The sequence below is a fragment of the Bombina bombina genome, chromosome 6 (assembly GCF_027579735.1).
Source record: "Bombina bombina isolate aBomBom1 chromosome 6, aBomBom1.pri, whole genome shotgun sequence".
NCBI lineage: Eukaryota > Metazoa > Chordata > Amphibia > Anura > Bombinatoridae > Bombina > Bombina bombina.
In genome coordinates, this window is record NC_069504.1 from 661,580,020 (window position 1) to 661,600,144 (window position 20,125).

The 20,125-nt window shown below is 40.0% G+C and overlaps 1 protein-coding gene across 3 annotated transcripts in view; it reads left to right on the forward strand.

Annotated features, from left to right (window-relative positions):
* Nucleotides 1–20,125, forward strand: part of LOC128663412 (TP53-binding protein 1) — an 816,604-nt gene that overhangs the window by 292,699 nt on the left and 503,780 nt on the right. The window lies entirely within an intron of this gene.

The following is a 20,125-nucleotide window of genomic DNA, read 5'->3' on the forward strand; positions in this document are numbered from 1 at the left end:
CAGTGGGTGTAGTCTGTGAAAGTACAGAATCACTTCCACTCACATAGCCTACCGGCTATTAGTAGGTACAGTTCTTTTGACACAGTACATCATAGCCAGGGCACAACTTTATTAGAGACAGCTTACATCACTACACATTTTTAGTCTTAGTGTGAATTTGTATTATTTGTTCAGGAGATAAGTGTGCTGGGAACCTCTTGTGATGGACTGTTTATTTTATGAATTATTTCGATAGAAGTATTTTTGTAGAATATTTAGTTTTACAGTATATATTAATTCTTTCCTGCCCAGCACTATGTAAGCGTGCTCCTAACGTTAATTTGGCATTAGTTAGTGTGCTCCCACTTGTTGTGCAGTATATTTGTTCTGCAGATCGGAGTAGCACACCTAAAGCAGCAATAGCACATTGAGGAAACGATCAGAATAAACATTTGTTTCTCTTGTAAGGTGTATCCAGTCCACGGATTCATCCTTTACTTGTGGGATATTCTCCTTCCCTACAGGAAGTGGCAAAGAGAGCACACAGCAGAGCTGTCCATATAGCTCCCCCTCTAGCTCCACCCCCCAGTCATTCTCTTTGCCGGCTCTAAGCACTAGGGTTTCTCTCGGGAGGGTAAAGTGAATGTGGTGTTAGAATTGTAGTTTTTATTATCTTCAATCAAAAGTTTATTTCTTTCATGTAATTAGCAAGAGTCCATGAGCTAGTGACGTATGGGATATACATTCCTACCAGGAGGGGCAAAGTTTCCCAAACCTCAAAATGCCTATAAATACACCCCTCACCACACCCACAATTCAGTTTTACAAACTTTGCCTCCCGTGGAGGTGGTGAAGTAAGTTTGTGCTAGATTCTTCGTTGATATGCGCTTCGCAGCAGGCTGGAGCCCGGTTTTCCTCTCAGAGTGCAGAATGTCAGAGGGATGTGAAGGAGTATTGCCTATTTGAATTCAATGGTCTCCTTCTACGGGATCTATTTCATAGGTTCTCTGTTATCGGTCGTAGAGATTCATCTCTTACCTCCCTTTTCAGATCGACGATATACTCTTATATACCATGACCTCTACTGATTCTCGTTTCAGTACTGGTTTGGCTATCATGTAGATGAGTGTCCTGGGGTAAGTAAGTCTTATTTTTTTGTGACACTCTAAGCTATGGTTGGGCACTTTATATGTAAAGTTCTAAATATATGTCCTTAAACTTATATTTGCCTTGATTCAGGACGATCAATATTCCTTATTTCAGACAGTCAGTTTCATTATTTGGGTTAATGCATATGAATATTCAATTTTTTTCTTACCTTAAAAAATTGTTTTCAAATTGACTTTTTTCCCTGTGGGCTGTTAGGCTCGCGGGGGCTGAAAATGCTTCAATTTATTGCGTCATTCTTGGCGCGGATTTTTTTGGCCCAAAAATTTCTGTTGTCATTTCCGGCGTCATTCTTGACGCCGGAAGTTGTTCGTGATTATGTCATTTTTTTGATGTTTTGCGCCAAAAATGTCGGCGTTCCGGATGTGGCGTCATTCTTGGCGCAAAAATTTTTTAGCCGCCAATAATGTGGGTGTCTTTTTTGGCGCTAAAAAATGTGGGCGTCATTTTTGTCTCCACCTTTTTTTCACATTATTTCAGTCTCATTTTTCATTGCTTCTGGTTGCTAGAGGCTTGTTCATTGGCATTCTTTCCCATTCCTGAAACTGTCATTTAAGGAATTTGATAATTTTGCTTTATATGTTGTTTTTTCTATTACATATTGCAAGATGTCTCAGATTGACCCTGGATCAGAATCTACTTCTGGAAAGACGCTGCCTGATGCTGGTTCTACCAAAGTTAAGTGTATTTGTTGTAAACTTTTGGTAACTGTTCCTCCGGCTGTAGTTTGTGATGAATGTCATGATAAACTTGCTAATGCAAATAGTATTTCCATTAGTAATATACCATTACCTGTTGCTGTTCCCTCAACATCTAATACTCAGGATGTTCCTGTTAATATAAGAGAATTTGTTTCTAAATCTATTAGGAAGGCTATGTCTGTTATTCCTCCTTCCAATAAACGTAAAAGGTCTTTTAAAACTTCTCATTTTTCAGATGAAATTTTAAATGACCGTCATAATTCTGATTTGTCTGTTTCTGATGAGGATTTTTCTGGTTCAGAGGATTCTGTCTCAGATATTGACACTGATAAATCTTCATATTTATTTAAGATGGAATTTATTCGCTCTTTACTTAAAAAAGTTTTAATCGCTTTAGAAATGGAGGATTCTAGTCCTCTTGATACTAAATCTACTAAGCGTTTAAATTTGGTTTTTAAACCTCCTATGGTTATTCCAGAAGTTTTTCCTGTCCCTGATGCTATTTCTGAAGTAATTTCTAGGGAATGGAATAATATGGGTACTTCATTTACTCCTTCTCAAAGGTTTAAGAAATTGTATCCTGTGCCATCTGATAGATTAGAGTTTTGGGACAAAATCCCTAAAGTTGATGGGGCTATCTCTACTCTTGCTAAACGTACTACTATTCCTACGGCAGATAGTACTTCCTTTAAGGATCCTTTAGATAGGAAGATTGAATCCTTTCTGAGGAAAGCTTATTTATGTTCAGGTAATCTTCTTAGGCCTGCTATTTCTTTGGCTGATGTTGCTGCCGCTTCCACTTTTTGGTTGGAGGCTTTAGCACAACAAGTATCAGACCATAATACTCATAGCATTGTTAAACTCCTTCAACGTGCTAATAACTTTATTTGTGATGCCATCTTTGATATCATTAGAGTTGATGTCAGGTATATGTATTTAGCTATTTTAGCTACAAGAGCTTTATGGCTTAAAACTTGGAATGCAGATATGTCTTCCAAATCAACTTTGCTTGCTCTTTCTTTCCAAGGTAATAAATTATTTGGTTCCCAGTTGGATTCTATTATTTCAACTGTTACTGGGGGGAAAGGAACATTTTTGCATCAGGACAAAAAATCTAAAGGTAAATACAGGGCTGCTAATCGTTTTCGTTCCTTTAGTCAGAATAAGGAACAGAAGCCTGACCCTTCCCCTAAAGGAACGGTTTCTGTCTGGAAACCTTCTCCAATCTGGAATAAAACCAAGCCTTTTAGAAAGTCAAAACCAGCTCCCAAGTCCACATGAAGGTGCGGCCCTCATTCCAGCTCAGCTGGTAGGGGGAAGGTTACGATTTTTCAAAGACATTTGGATCAATTCGATTCACAGTCTTTGGATTCAGAACATTGTTTCTCAAGGGTACAGAATAGGTTTCATGGTAAGGCCACCTGCGAAGAGATTTTATCTCTCTCACATTCCAATAAACCCAGGGAAAGCTCAGGCATTTCTGAAATGTGTTTCAGATCTAGAGTCAGCCGGGGTAATTGTGCCTGTTCCAGTTCTGGAACAGGGTCTGGGGTTTTACTCAAATCTATTCATTGTACCAAAGGAGAATTCCTTCAGACCAGTTCTGGATCTAAAGATATTGAATCGTTATGTAAGGATACCAACATTCAAAATGGTAACTATAAGGACTATTCTGCCTTTTGTTCAGCAAGGGCATTATATGTCCACAATAGATTTACAGGATGCATATCTTCATATTCCGATTCATCCAGATCACTTTCAGTTTCTGAGATTCTCTTTTCTAGACAAGCATTACCAGTTTGTGGCCCTTCCGTTTGGCCTAGCAACAGCTCCAAGGATCTTTTCAAAGGTTCTCGGTGCCCTTCTCTCTGTAATCAGAGAACAGGGTATTGCGGTATTTCCTTATTTGGACGATATCTTGGTACTTGCTCTGTCTTTAGATTCTGCAGAATCTCACACGAATCAACTTGTGTTGTTTCTTCAAAAACATGGTTGGAGGATCAATTTATCAAAGAGTTCGTTGATTCCTCAGACAAAGGTAACCTTTTTGGGTTTTCAAATAGATTCAGTGTCCATGACCTTGTCTCTAACAGAAAAGAGACGTCTGAAATTGGTTTCAGCCTGTCGAAACCTTCAGTCTCTATCATTCACTTCGGTAGCTTTGTGCATGGAAATTCTAGGTCTCATGACTGCTGCATCGGACGCGATCCCCTTTGCTCGTTTTCACATGCGACCTCTTCAGCTTTGTATGCTGAACCAATGGTGCAAGGATTATACAAAGATATCACAATTAATATCCTTAAATCCCAATGTACGACACTCTCTGACGTGGTGGATAGATCACCATCGTTTAGTTCAAGGGGCTTCCTTTGTTCGCCCAACCTGGACTGTGATCTCAACAGATGCGAGTCTATCAGGTTGGGGAGCTGTATGGGGATCTCTGACAGCACAGGGGGTTTGGGAATCTCAGGAGGCGAGATTACCAATCAACATTTTGGAACTCCGTGCGATTTTCAGAGCTCTTCAGTCCTGGCCTCTTCTGAAGAGAGAATCGTTTATTTGCTTTCAGACAGACAATGTCACAACCGTGGCATATGTCAATCATCAAGGTGGGACTCACAGTCTTCAGGCTATGAAAGAAGTATCTCGGATACTTGTATGGGCGGAATCCAGCTCCTGTCTAATTTCTGCGCTTCACATCCCAGGTGTAGACAATTGGGAAGCGGATTATCTCAGTCGCCAGACGTTACATCCGGGCGAATGGTCCCTTCACCCAGAGGTATTTCTTCAGATTGTTCAAATCTGGGGTCTTCCAGAAATAGATCTGATGGCCTCTCATCTAAACAAGAAACTTCCCAGGTATCTGTCCAGATCCAGGGACCCTCAGGCGGAGGCAGTGGATGCGTTGTCGCTACCTTGGAATTATCATCCTGCCTATATCTTTCCGCCTCTAGTTCCTCTTCCAAAAGTGATTTCCAAAATTCTAATGGAACGTTCGTTTGTGCTGCTGGTGGCTCCAGCATGGCCTCACAGGTTTTGGTATGCGGATCTCATTCGGATGGCCAGTTGACAACCTTGGACTCTTCTGTTAAGACCAGACCTTCTATCTCAAGGCCCTTTTTTCCATCAGGATCTCAAATCATTAAATTTGAAGGTATGGAAATTGAACGCTTGATTCATAGTCATAGAGGTTTCTCTAACTCAGTAATTAATACTATGTTACAGGCTCGTAAATCTGTGTCTAGGAAGATTTATTATCGAGTCTGGAAGGCTTACATTTCTTGGTGTTCTTCTCATAAATTCTCCTGGCATTCGTTCAGAATTTCTAGAATTCTACAGTTTCTTCAGGATGGTTTGGATAAAGGTTTGTCTGCAAGTTCCTTGAAAGGACAAATCTCTGCTCTTTCTGTTCTTTTTCACAGAAAGATTGCTATTCTTCCTGATATTCATTGTTTTGTACAGGCTTTGGTTCGTATCAAACCTGTCATTAAGTCAATTTCTCCTCCTTGGAGTCTTAATTTGGTTCTGAGGGCTTTACAAGCTCCTCCGTTTGAACCTATGCATTCTCTGGACATTAAATTACTTTCTTGGAAAGTTCTGTTCCTTTTGGCCATCTCTTCTGCTAGAAGAGTTTCTGAGTTATTTGCTCTTTCTTGTGAATCTCCTTTTCTGATTTTTCATCAGGATAAGGCAGTGTTGCGAACTTCATTTAAATTTTTACCTAAGGTTGTGAATTCTAACAACATTAGTAGAGAGATTGTTGTTCCTTTATTATGTCCTAATCCTAAGAATTCAAAGGAGAGATCTTTACATTCTTTGGATGTAGTAAGAGCTTTGAAATATTATGTTGAAGCTACTAAGGATTTTAGAAAGACTTCTAGTCTATTTGTTATGTTTTCTGGGTCCAGAAAAGGTCAGAAGGCCTCTGCCATTTCTTTGGCGTCTTGGTTAAAGTCTTTGATTCATCATGCTTATGTACAGGGAGTGCAGAATTATTAGGCAAGTTGTTGTTCAATAATAAAATTAATCCTCAAAAATACAACCATGTTCTCAATGAACCCAAAAAACTCATTAATATCAAAGCTGAATAGTTTTGGAAGTAGTTTTTAGTTTGTTGTTAGTTATAGCTATTTTAGGGGTATATCTGTGTGTTCAGGTGACTATTACTGTGCATAATTATTAGGCAACTTAACAAAAAACAAATATATACCCATTTCAATTATTTATTTTTACCAGTGAAACCAATATAACATCTCAACATTCACAAATATACATTTCTGACATTCAAAAACATAACAAAAACAAATCGGTGACCAATATAGCCACCTTTCTTTGCAAGGACACTCAAAAGCCTGCCATCCATGGATTCTGTCAGTGTTTTGATCTGTTCACCATCAACATTGCGTGCAGCAGCAACCACAGCCTCCCAGACACTGTTCAGAGAGGTGTACTGTTTTCCCTCCTTGTAAATCTCACATTTGATGATGGACCACAGGTTCTCAATGGGGTTCAGATCAGGTGAACAAGGAGGCCATGTCATTAGATTTTCTTCTTTTATACCCTTTCTTGCCAGCCACGCTGTGGAGTACTTGGACGCGTGTGATGGAGCATTGTCCTGCATGAAAATCATGTTTTTCTTGAAGGATGCAGACTTCTTCCTGTACCACTGCTTGAAGAAGGTGTCTTCCAGAAACTGGCAGTAGGACTGGGAGTTGAGCTTGACTCCATCCTCAACCCGAAAAGGCCCCACAAGCTCATCTTTGATGATACCAGCCCAAACCAGTACTCCACCTCCACCTTGCTGGCGTCTGAGTCGGACTGGAGCTCTCTGCCCTTTACCAATCCAGCCACGGGCCCATCCATCTGGCCCATCAAGACTCACTCTCATTTCATCAGTCCATAAAACATTAGAAAAATCAGTCTTGAGATATTTCTTGGCCCAGTCTTGACGTTTCAGCTTGTGTGTCTTGTTCAGTGGTGGTCGTCTTTTAGCCTTTCTTACCTTGGCCATGTCTGAGTATTGCACACCTTGTGCTTTTGGGCACTCCAGTGATGTTGCAGCTCTGAAATATGGCCAAACTGGTGGCAAGTGGCATCTTGGCAGCTGCACGCTTGACTTTTCTCAGTTCATGGGCAGTTATTTTGCGCCTTGGTTTTTCCACACGCTTCTTGCGATCCTGTTGACTATTTTGAATGAAACGCTTGATTGTTCGATGATCACGCTTCAGAAGCTTTGCAATTTTAAGAGTGCTGCATCCCTCTGCAAGATATCTCACTATTTTTGAATTTTCTGAGCCTGTCAAGTCCTTCTTTTGACCCATTTTGCCAAAGGAAAGGAAGTTGCCTAATAATTATACACACCTGATATAGGGTGTTGATGTCATTAGACCACACCCCTTCTCATTACAGAGATGCACATCACCTAATATGCTTAATTGGTAGTAGGCTTTCGAGCCTATACAGCTTGGAGTAAGACAACATGCATAAAGAGGATGATGTGGTCAAAATACTCATTTGCCTAATAATTCTGCACTCCCTGTAGAGTCTGGTAATTCCCTGCCTCAAAGAATTACGGCTCATTCTACTAGGTCAGTTTCTACTTCCTGGGCGTTTAGGAATGAAGCTTCTGTTGATCAGATTTGCAAAGCAGCAACTTGGTCTTCTTTGCATACTTTTACTAAATTCTACCATTTTGATGTGTTTTCTTCTTTTGAAGCAGTTTTTGGTAGAAAAGTACTTCAGGCAGCTGTTTCAGTTTGATTCTTCTGCTTATAATTTCATTATTTTGAGATTAAAAACTTTTGTTTTGGGTTGTGGATTATTATTATTTTTCAGTGGAATTGGCTGTCTTTATTTTATCCCTCCCTCTCTAGTGACTCTTGCGTGGAAGTTCCACATCTTGGGTATTCATTATCCCATACGTCACTAGCTCATGGACTCTTGCTAATTACATGAAAGAAAACATAATTTATGTAAGAACTTACCTGATAAATTCATTTCTTTCATATTAGCAAGAGTCCATGAGGCCCACCCTTTTTTTGTGGTGGTTATGATTTTTTTGTATAAAGCACAATTATTCCAATTCCTTATTTTTGATGCTTTCGCTCCTTTCTTATCACCCCACTTCTTGGCTATTCGTTAAACTGAATTGTGGGTGTGGTGAGGGGTGTATTTATAGGCATTTTGAGGTTTGGGAAACTTTGCCCCTCCTGGTAGGAATGTATATCCCATACGTCACTAGCTCATGGACTCTTGCTAATATGAAAGAAATGAATTTATCAGGTAAGTTCTTACATAAATTATGTTTTTAAATGGTACCGGTTTGTACTATTTACTCTCTAGCAGAAAAGTGATGAAGATTTCTGCTGAGAGGAAAATGATTTTAGCATGTTGTAACTAAAATCCACTGCTGTTCCCACACAGGACTGAGGAGTACCAGAAAACATCAGTTGGGGGGAACAGTTCGCAGGAGAACTGCAATAAGGTATGTTCAGTCATTTATTTCTAGACAAGACTGAGATAATGCTAGAAGAGACTGACAATATTCCCATGAGGGGAGGGTAAGCTATGTTCAGAGACTTAGTAAGGAATTGAATGCTTACATTACAGAGCTAATTATGCTGGTTGACACTAATCAGGGCAATCAATTGTTTTCTTAGGAAAAAAGACACTTTGAAAGTCCTTTTGGGTTCTTTCTGGGGTTATTACCCACATGGCTATTTTTTATTCACTTTGGAGTGATTTCTTAGGCCTCACAGCTCCGGAGTAGAGTGGGAGGGGCCTATTTTCGCGCCTCAGATGCGCAGTTAGAATTACATAGAAGTTCATGCTGCTTCACATGGAGGGTCCTGCTGCTGTTTGAGGGCCTAAAGGAAGCTATATTCCCCAAATTCTGGTCCCTAAGGGCAGGTAGGGCCACAGCAGTGCTGTGGCAAGGTGCTGTAGTAATTTTAACCGGGTGTTGGCTTTAGGCTGCTCCGGTTTGGGCATTAAGGGGTTAATCGTTTTGCTACTAGTGGTGCAATCTTACTAAGGCTTTAGGTACATACTGTGAAAATTTCAAAAGGATTACTGCATTTTTCACTGTTTTGCAAAATTGTGTGCCTTTATCTCTTAAAGGCACAGTAACGTTTTTTTCAAATTGTGTTTTTTATTTGATTAAAGTGATTTCCAAGCCTGTTTGTGTATACTACTAGTCTGTTAAACATGTCTGACACCAAGGAAAATCCTTGTTCAATGTGTTTAGAAGCCATGGTGGAACCCCCTCTCAGAATGTGTCCCACTTGTACTGATATGTCTATACACTTTAAAGATCATATTGTTGCACTTAAGAATGTGGCCCAAGATGATTCTCAGACTGAAGGTAACGAGGGTAGCCCGTCTGCCTCTACCCAAGTGTCACAACCAGTTATGCCTGCTCAAGTGACGCCTAGTACCTCTAGTGCGTCTAACCCTTTTACATTACAAGACTTAGCGGCAGTCATAGATAATTCTCTTGCAGCTTTCTTATCTAAACTGCCCGTGTTACCTGCAAAGCGTGATAGCTCCGTTTTAAGAACAGATTATGAGCATTCTGATGCTTTGGTAGCTGTATCTGATATACCCTCACAACGCTCTGAAGTGGGAGCAAGGGATTTGATGTCTGAGGGAGAAGTCTCTGATTCAGGAAGGGTTCCTCCTCAGACAGATTCAGATACATTGGCTTTTAAATTTAAACTAGAACACCTCCGCGTTTTGCTCAGGGAGGTATTAGCTACTCTGGATGACTGCGACCCTTTGGTTGTCCCAGAGAAATTGTGTAAAATGGACAAGTACCTAGAGGTCCCTGTTTACACTGATGCGTTTCCGGTCCCTAAGAGGATTGTGGATATCGTTACTAGGGAGAGGGATAGACCAGGTGTCCCCTTTTGTTCCCCCTCCTGTTTTTAAGAAAATGTTCCCCATATCTGACCCCATACGGGACTCGTGGCAGACGGTCCCTAAGGTGGAGGAGGCTGTTTCTTCACTTGCTAAACGCACAACCATACCAATTGAAGACAGTTGTGCTTTTAAAGACCCTATGGATAAAAAATTAGAGGGTTTACTTAAGAAATTTTTTGTTCAACAAGGTTTTCTTCTCCAACCTATTGCCTGCATTATTCCTGTAACTACTGCAGCTGCTTTCTGGTTTGAGGCGCTGGAAGACGCTTCAGACGGAGACCTCATATGAGGAAATTATGGATAGAATTAAGGCTCTAAAGCTAGCTAATTCTTTTATCACTGACGCCGCTTTCCAAATAGCTAAGTTAGCTGCGAAAAATTCAGGTTTCGCCATTTTGGCGCGCAGGGCGCTATGGCTAAAGTCCTGGTCGGCCGATGTGTCGTCTAAATCCAAGCTTTTGAACATCCCTTTCAAAGGAAAGACCCTCTTCGGGCCTGAATTGAAAGAGATTATTTCAGAAATCACTGGGGGAAAAGGCCATGCTCTCCCTCAGGACAAGCCCTTTAAGACAAAGAACAAAGCTAATTTTCGTTCCTTTCGTAATTTCAGGAACGGCTGCGCTTCATCCTCTCCGGCTGCAAAGCAAGAGGGTAACGCTTCACAGCCCAAGGCAACCTGGAAACCTTACCAGGGCTGGAATAAGGGTAAACAGGTCAAAAAGCCTGCAGCTGCCACCAAGACACCATGAAGGGGTAGCCCCCGATCCGGGACCGGATCTAGTAGGGGGCAGACTCTCTCTCTTCGCTCAGGCCTGGGCAAGAGATGTAAACGATCCTTAAGCATTAGAGATTGTATCCCAGGGATATCTTCTAGAATTCAAGGACTCTCCTCCAAGGGGAAGGTTCCACATTTCTCGTCTGTCTACAGATCAGACAAAGAAAGAGGCGTTTTTACGCTGTGTAGAAGATCTATATACAATGGGAGTGATCCACCCAGTTCCAATTGCGGAACAAGGGTTGGGTTTTTACTCAAACCTGTTTGTGTTTCCCAAAAAAAGAGGGAACTTTCAGACCCATCCTGGATCTAAAAATTCTAAACAGATTCCTCAGAGTCCCATCATTCAAGATGGAGACCATTCGGACAATCTTACCAATGATCCAGGAAGGTCAATATATGACTACCGTGGATCTAAAGGATGCATACCTACACATTCCTATCCACAAAGATCATCACCAGTTTCTCAGGTTCGCTTTTCTGGACAAGCATTACCAGTTTGTGGCTCTTCCCTTCGGCTTAGCCACTGCTCCCAGAATTTTCACAAAGGTGCTAGGGTCCTTCCTGGCGGTCCTAAGACCGCGGGGCATAGCAGTGGCGCCTTACCTAGACAACATCTTAATTCAGGCGCCGTCTTTCCAAAGAGCCAAGTCTCACACGACGATTGTATTGGCCTTTCTGAGGTCTCATGGGTGGAAGGTGAACATCAAAAAGAGTTCTCTTTCCCCTCTCACAAGGGTTCCCTTCCTAGGGACTCTAGTAGACTGGGTAGAAATGAAAATATTTCTGACGGAGGTCAGAAAATTAAAACTCTTAACTACTTGCCGACCTCTTCATTCCATTCCCCGGCCATCTGTAGCTCATTAATCCGATTGGAGACAATCGGATTAATGGTAGCTGCAATGGACATAGTCCCTTTTGCTCGGATACACCTCAGACCACTGCAACTATGCATGCTCAAACAGTGGAATGGGGATTATGCAGATTTGTCTCATCAAATTCAGTTGGACCAGGAGACCAGAGATTCTCTTCTCTGGTGGTTGTCTCAGGATCACCTGTCTCAGGCAATTTGTTTCCGCAGGCCAGAGTGGATCATTGTAACGACCGACGCCAGTCTGTTAGGCTGGGGTGCGGTCTGGGACTCCCTGAAAGCTCAGGGCTTATGGTCTCGGGAAGAAACTCTTCTCCCGATAAACATTCTGGAACTGAGGGCGATATTCAACGCTCTTCAGGCATGGCCTCAACTAGCTGCGGCCAAATTCATCAGATTTCAGTCGGACAGCATCACGACTGTAGCTTACGTCAATCATCAGGGGGGAACAAAGAGTTCCCTAGCGATGACGGAAGTATCCAAAATAATCAGGTGGGCGGAGAATCACTCCTGCCATCTCTCAGCAATTCACATCCCAGGAGTAGACAACTGGGAGGCGGATTTTCTAAGTCGTCAGACTTTTCACCCGGGGGAGTGGGAACTCCACCCGGAGGTATTTGCCCAGCTGACTCAGCTTTGGGGCACCCCAGAGTTGGATCTGATGGCGTCTCGTCAGAACACCAAACTTCCTCTCTACGGGTCCAGGTCCCGGGATCCCAAGGCGGTATTGATAGATGCTCTAGCAGCGCCTTGGTCCTTCAATCTGGCTTATGTTTTTCCACCGTTTCCTCTTCTCCCTCGTTTGGTCGCCAGAATCAAGCAGGAGAAGGCTTCGGTGTTTCTGATAGCGCCTGCGTGGCCACGCAGCATTTGGTATGCAGACCTAGTGGACATGTCATCTGTCCCACCATGGACATTGCCGATGAGGCAGGATCTTCTAATACAGGGTCCGTTCAAGCATCCAAATCTAATTTCTCTGCGTCTGACTGCTTGGAGATTGAACGCTTAATTCTATCAAAGCTTGGTTTCTCTGAGTCAGTTATAGATACTCTGATTCAGGCTAGAAAGCCTGTCACCAGGAAAATCTACCATAAGATATGGCGGAAATATCTTTGTTGGTGTGAATCCAAGGGTTACTCATGGAGTAAGATTAGGATTCCCAGGATATTGTCTTTCCTCCAAGAAGGATTGGAGAAAGGATTGTCAGCTAGTTCCTTAAAAGGACAGATATCTGCTCTGTCTATCCTTTTACAGAAGCGTCTGGCAGAGGTACCAGACGTTCAAGCGTTTACTCAGGCTTTAGTCAGAATCAAGCCCGTTTATAAACCCGTGGCTCCGCCATGGAGTCTAAATCTAGTTCTTTCAGTTCTTCAAGGGGGTTCCGTTTGAACCTTTACATTCCATAGATATTAAGTTATCATCTTGGAAAGTTTTGTTTTTGGTAGCTATCTCTTCTGCTCGAAGAGTCTCAGAATTATCTGCCTTGCAGTGTGATTCACCTTACCTGGTGTTCCACGCAGATAAGGTAGTTTTGCGTACCAAACCTGGTTTTCTTCCTAAAGTTGTTTCTAACAAGAATATTAACCAGAAAATAGTTGTTCCTTCTCTGTGTCCTAATCCTTCTACGAAGAAGGAACGTCTGTTACACAATCTTAAAGTTCTATTTACAAGCAACTAAGGATTTCAGACAAACATCTTCCTTGTTTGTTATCTATTCTGGTAAGAGGAGAGGTCAGAAAGCGATTGCTACCTCTTTCCTTTTTGCTGAAAAGCATCATCCGTTTGGCCTATGAGACTGCTGGCCAGCAGCCTCCTGAAACTGTTACTGCTCATTCTACCAGAGCAGTGGCTTCCACATGGGCTTTTAAAAATGAGGCTTCTGTTGAACAGATTTGTAAGGCAGCGACTTCGTCTTCACTGCATACTTTTTCCAAATTTTACAAATTCGATACTTTTGCTTCTTCGGAGGCTATTTTTGGGAGAAAGGTTTTGCAAGCAGTGGTGCCTTCTGTTTAAGGTACCTGTCTTGTTCCCTCCCTTCATCCGTGTCCTAAAGCTTTGGTATTGGTATCCCACAAGTAAAGGATGAATCCGTGGACTGGATACACCTTACAAGAGAAAACAGAATTTATGCTTACCTGATAAATTACTTTCTCTTGTGGTGTATCCAGTCCACGGCCCGCCCTGGCAATTGAGTCATGTAAAAATTTTTGATTTAAACTACAGTCACCACTGCACCCTATGGTTTCTCCTTTTTCTTCCTAACCTTTGGTCGAATGACTGGGGGGGTGGAGCTAGAGGGGGAGCTATATGGACAGCTCTGCTGTGTGCTCTCTTTGCCACTTCCTGTAGGGAAGGAGAATATCCCACAAGTAAAGGATGAATCCGTGGACTGGATACACAACAAGAGAAAGTAATTTATCAGGTAAGCATAAATTCTGTTTTTCGAGCGCATCTCAGTGTTACCTTTTGGGGATTATTGCAAGGTTTCAAAATATATAATTTTTCTTTCTAATGACATGGTGAGTCCACAAATCATCTAATTACTATTGGGATATTCAGCTCCTGGCCAGCAGGAGGCGGCAAAGAGCAACACAGCAAAGCTGTTAAATATCACCACCCTTCCCTCCAACCCCAGTCATTCTCTTTGCCTACGTTAGAGTAAGGAAGTTGTAAAGTTAGGTGCTGGAAAGATTCTTCAATCAAGATTTTATTATTTTATTTGCAGTACTACTATGTGCTGTTTTTCCTCCAGGGTGTAGCTGTAGTCCATTCAGTCTCTTCAGTAGAGCATTGGTGGCTTTTAATCAAAGGGAACTTGTGGGACATAATTCTCACTGCGCCTCCCTCATATTTAAATAAAAGTTGCTGCCCTTATTATTATTTCTTCTACAAGATACGACGAGTCCACGGATTTAATCCTTGTGGGATATTATCCTCCTGCTAACAGGAAGTGGCAAAGGGCACCACAGCAGAGCTGTATATATAGCTCCTCCCTTCTCTCCACCCCCATTCATTCTCTTTGCCTGTGTTATACTAGGAAGAGGTAAAGTGAGGTGTTAGTTTTAGTTTCTTCAATCAAGAAGTTTTTTTATTTTAAATGGTACCGGTGAGTACTATTTCCCTCAGGGGGATATGGAAGAAGATTTCTGCCCTGAGGTTGATGATTTTAGCAGCTGTAACCAAGATCCATGTTGGTTCCCACAAGGTAATACAAGAGACATCTTCAGTGTGGAGAACGGTTTCATGCTACAAGCAGCATTGAGGTATGTGCAGCCCTTTTTTTCTGAAGAGACTTGGTATATCAGAACTGGCTGACATTTATTTCCCTGCAAGGGAAGGGGTAAGCAGTAGACCTGTAAAAGAAGGGTATTACTGAGTAACCTATGCTTAATTTAATGTATATGACATATTGGGCAAACATTATAATGGATAAACGCATTATAAAGAGACATTGGGAGAGGCAATTTGCTTAACGTTTTTATTGTTTATAACAGTTGGGCCACGTTTTGAGGTACTTAGGGGTTTTATAGATCCACATGGCTTATACTTTAAAACGCTTCACCATGCGGTTGTTAAGGCCTATACGATCATCGGACATGATGGGCGGGGCTTAATTTCATGCGCTCAGACGCGCACTTTACTCTGGCTGAGAAGGCAGCAGGCAGTAGCTCCGGTTGAGCCTAGACTGGTGTTCTGTTAACCGGATCGTTAGTCATTTTGCAGTACCCTGGGGGCAGGTAGGTGCAGGGGTTATCTTTGTCAAATCTAACATATTTGTGTGAATAAATACCTTTTAGAAGTTAATTTCTCCCTTTATACTTGGAGTGCAATAATTTTTGGAGCCATTGATTAGGTGTAGTTAATTTTTAAGGGTAAATTAATGTTTTGAAGCAGTTTTGGAAAATGTGTGCGCTTTTTTTATTTCATAAAGGCGCAGTACATGCTTTACAAAAAATGTAATCATTAAATAAAGTGTTTGACTATTGTGTTTATTACTAGTCTGTTCAACATGTCTGACATTGAGGAATCTCATTGCTCTATGTGTTTAGAAGCCATTGTGGAACCCCCTCTTACATTGTGTACCTCTTGTACTGAAAGGGCCTTACACTGTAAAAAGCATATTTTAGGTAAAGAAAGTGTGCCTAAGGATGATTCTCAATCTGAAGAGAACCAGGATATGCCATCCAATTCTCCCCAAGTGTCACAACCTTTAACGCCCACACAAGCGACGCCAAGTACCTCTTCTTTTTTTTTTTTTTTTTTTTCTCTTTTCCTTCTCTATCTCACGATCACAATAATTACACTGGGCATTTCCCCTTATAGTCAATGGATAGATTTTTAGTTAGTACTAAAAACACGGGAGAAAATATGCCACCCAAGCAACTTAAAGAGAGAAAACCTTGTAGCAGTATAGGCACTGCAGATTTAGAAGCAAGGGACAGAAGCCCTAATAGAACACAACAGATTAACACAGAAAGTTTAGTCCAGCAAATCTCTGACATTGTTTTGCCCCAATTTGACAATATAAAGAAATAGATAACTTCTCTATCTAACAAAGTCAGTTTGCCAATAGGCTTACAGAAATGGAAAATAGGATATCTGATATTGATGACCTACAATTTAGTCAACAAACCACCCTAGAGTCTCAATCTAAAATAATTCACACCCTACAAATGCAAATTGATGATCTAGAGGACAGAGCTAGAAGGAATAATCTGAGGTTTGTGGGTATACCAGAATCTCAGGAATATGTGAATATTATGGAACTTATTTCACTTATTATACCTAGAGCCTTGGGGTTTCCCGAAGATCAACTCCCCTTAAAAATTGAGAGAGTGCATAGAGTGGGATCAATCAAAAAAGACGCCCCGAATATTGCAAAGAGACCAATTATAACGAATTTTTTAGATTTTCAGGACAAACATAAACTCTTCCTGCTGTTTCGTAAAGCCACCCCATTTACACTGAATAATAATAAGATTTTAATATTCCAAGACTTCTCCTCTGAAACTGTAAACAAAAGAAAGGAGATGTCACCTCTATGCACGCAGGCAATTGAGCTAGGGATTAAGGTCACAATGATTTATCCAGCCAGACTTAAAATATGGCAGAACTCTGAGACTATATTAATAGACAATATTGAAGAAGCTAGGCAATTTATTCAAAAAGCCAAGGAATAGTGAAATTAAGAACGCTAAGTAAAGCCAGGTAATAATCAGGAAAAAAAAAACAAGCTGATATTATATGTGTATGAGTCATTGTATAATTGTCGTGTCCTTTTTTTTTTCTCTCTCTCTCTCTCTCTTCCTCCTCCCCTTCCTCCTCCCACGCTATATCTCTGATTTTATAAAGTACATTGTGTATTATGGGATATTTTATTTTCTGGTTAAATGAAAAACTCAGTTAAAATTCTATCGTGGAATGTGGGGGGCATAACCTCACCTATCAAAAGAAAAAGAATAGTATATCAACTTAAAAAATCCACCCCAGATATAGCTCTTTTACAAGAGACACATTTGAATGAATATGAAGGTGCCAAACTAAAATTGGGATGGATTGGTGAGGTGGTAGCTGCTCCGGCAGTTGGTAGGAAAAGAGGTGTGGCCTGTCTTTTTAACAAAAAATTGGAATATAAGATAAAATCTTGTTTAACAGATAAAGAAGGGAGATATCTAATACTTAATGTAACTACTCAAGATCATAATCTGTGTATCTGTAATATCTATGCTCCGAACGAATTCTGTCCTTCTTTTTGGAAGGATCTTTTTACTAAACTTATTAACTTTATAGATGCTGAATTAGTAGTTGGGGGGGATTTTAACAGTGTATTTAATCCATATCTAGACCGTTTGAAATATTCTCAAACGAGCAGATATAGAAAAGAAGCAGAAAGCTTAGCTAAATTCACTAATAGTCTGAAACTAAAGGATGTATGGAGACTCCAGCATCCTGACGAGAGAGCGTTTACGTGTGAATCCAAGACACATCAAAATTTCTCACCAATAGATATATTTTTAATTAGTGAATCCCTTCTGGGTACCGAAATTGTGACAGATATTGCCAATATAGTATTCTCAGATCATGCAATTATTTCATTAGAACTCAAGCAAGATAGATCAAAACAACTTAAGAGATCAGGGTTTTTTTCCCTCATATCTTGTCTCCAATATACAATTTAGAAATTGGATGCAATCCAAATGGAGGGAATTTCTATATTTTAATAAGAACTACCTTGCAAAAACAGAGATTTTCTGGGAATCAGCAAAGGATTTTTTTAGAGGCCAAATTAAAGCCTACATGATAGCTACAAAAAAGAGCTTAGTTAGAAGCTTAGTTAGAAGGGAAACCCAATTAGCTAATCAGTTAAAAAATCAATATGCAAGATACTTAGAAAATCAGAATAAGTCAAATTGGGCTAACTATCAGAAAGCTAAAACAGAGAGAGAATCTTTTTTTAACCAACAATTATCAAAGTCTGATATAAGTAATCAGGCAAAATTCAATAGATTCTCACCAAAATTACCTAAATCACTAGCGAATTTAACTAAAAGTAAAAAGAGGAATAATTTTATTGGAGCTATCAAGGTCAAGGATATAAGATATACCTCCCCCAAGGATATAACTGCACAGTTTCATAATTAAAACTCCCAAGATCAATAATGAGCAACGCGAACTCTTAAATAAAGAGATCTCAAAGGAGGAAATAGCAGTAATTAAAAAATCTCCAAATGGTAAGGCCCCTCTATTGCAAGAGGATGTTGTCTGTGTACTTGAGAGACTATATAATAGCTACTTTTTAGATGGAAAAAAACCCTCCAAATACTTTGCTTCAGCAAATATTACATTAATACATAAAAAAGATAAGGACATAGAATCTATGGAAGCATATCGCCCAATCTCCCTACTAAACGTGGATTACAAAATTATTGCAAGCATTATGGCGAACAGACTCAAGAAAATCATAGGAGAAATCATACATACAGATCAAACTGGATTTATTCCAGGTAGGACTTCTCAAAAAAACATTAGAACGGCCATGTTTCTATTGGAACAAGCTGCAAAGGTGAGCAGTTGTAATAAAATAAAAAACTATTTAGATTTTGCTTTGTTAACAGTGGATGCGGAAAAAGCTTTCGATAGTATAACATGGGATCATCTCTTTGCAGCATTGGATAGTTTTGGGATAGTGGGCAACTTTAACAATTATGTTAAATTGATTTATCAAGACCCTATTTCATATATTACTGTAAATGGACTAAGTTCTCCAGGTCTAACACTTCAAAAAGGAACAAGGCAGGGTTGCCCACTATCACCACTACTCTTCAATATCTCACTAGAACCACTGGCCATCAGTTGTAGGGACAGATTGGAAGGGGTGATATTGGGAATTAAAAAAGTTGTACTCTCGATGTACGCAGATGACATTCTCTTCTATATATCCAATTCTAGGGTCAACATTCCACGTATCATCGATTTAATTGGGGAATTTAGTAAATTCTCAGGATACCAAATCAATCTAAATAAGTCTGAGATCCTTTGGATTATTAAAAAAAGAAATAGCTTGTTGAATAATCCATTTAAAATAGCATTAGGAAAAATTAAGTATTTAGGGATATTACTGTCTAAGAATCCAGAAGATTGGTATAGTTTGAATTATACACCTGTATGGGAAAAATGTATTGACAATTTGAAAAATTGGGAAAAAATACCTCAGCTAAAGTACTACTTATTAAAATGATGATTTTTCCAAAGATTTTATTTCTTATGCAGAATATTCTAGCTTTCATAATGGCAAAGGATCTTAAAAAATTTAATTCGCAATGTACCATATTTTTTTTGGGGAAAGGAAAACCACGAATATGTTTAAAAAAATTATCTTATTTAAGGTCTGATGCGGGGTTCGCCCTGCCTAATCTAAAAGTATATAACTGGACATGTTTAGCAAAAATAGCTTTGGATTGGATAACGGGTGCAGAATATCTATCTAATTATCAAAATGAGGAAATAGCAATAGCGCCAATATCTCTCAAAGCTCTATTACATTCCCCAATATTAAAATCAGCTGATAGATCCAGCTTTAAATATACAATCCATAACATAATTGTAGCATGGAAAAAAATGTCAGTCACTACAAATAGACTTCAAGATATCACAATACCTGCCTATAAGGGGGAATCCATACTTTATAAGTGGAATGGAATCATATGTTTTTTGTCAATGGGCTCAGAAGGGCTTAATCTGGGTCAAGCAGTTGCTGGATACACAGACCAACATGGTTAAACCCTTTAATTTGTTGGTCAAAGAATTTAAACTGGAGAACAAACACTTTTTTGCCTACTTACAAATTCGACATTTCATTGATACAAATAAATTAGCAGAGTTTAATCAATCGAGCCTGAGTAATCTAGATGCGATTATTAATATCTACCGGTCAGGGAATCATTCTATTTCCCTACTATATAGAAATATTGTCTCTTTTGAAGCTAAAGATAAAGTATCACTGTTATTTGATAAATGGTGTGGAAATTTTAGTTATTTAAGTAGGGAGCATTTCATAAAAAGAAGAAACAGTCCTAAAAGACAAAAGACGAGAGGCGCTCTTGGTGCAGCAAATTCCAAACAGAGACAGACTACGAATACACAATATGTTCCAGGTACTCACAAGCAGAGTTGCACAAGCAGTGCAATATCGTGCAAGCCGAAACTTCT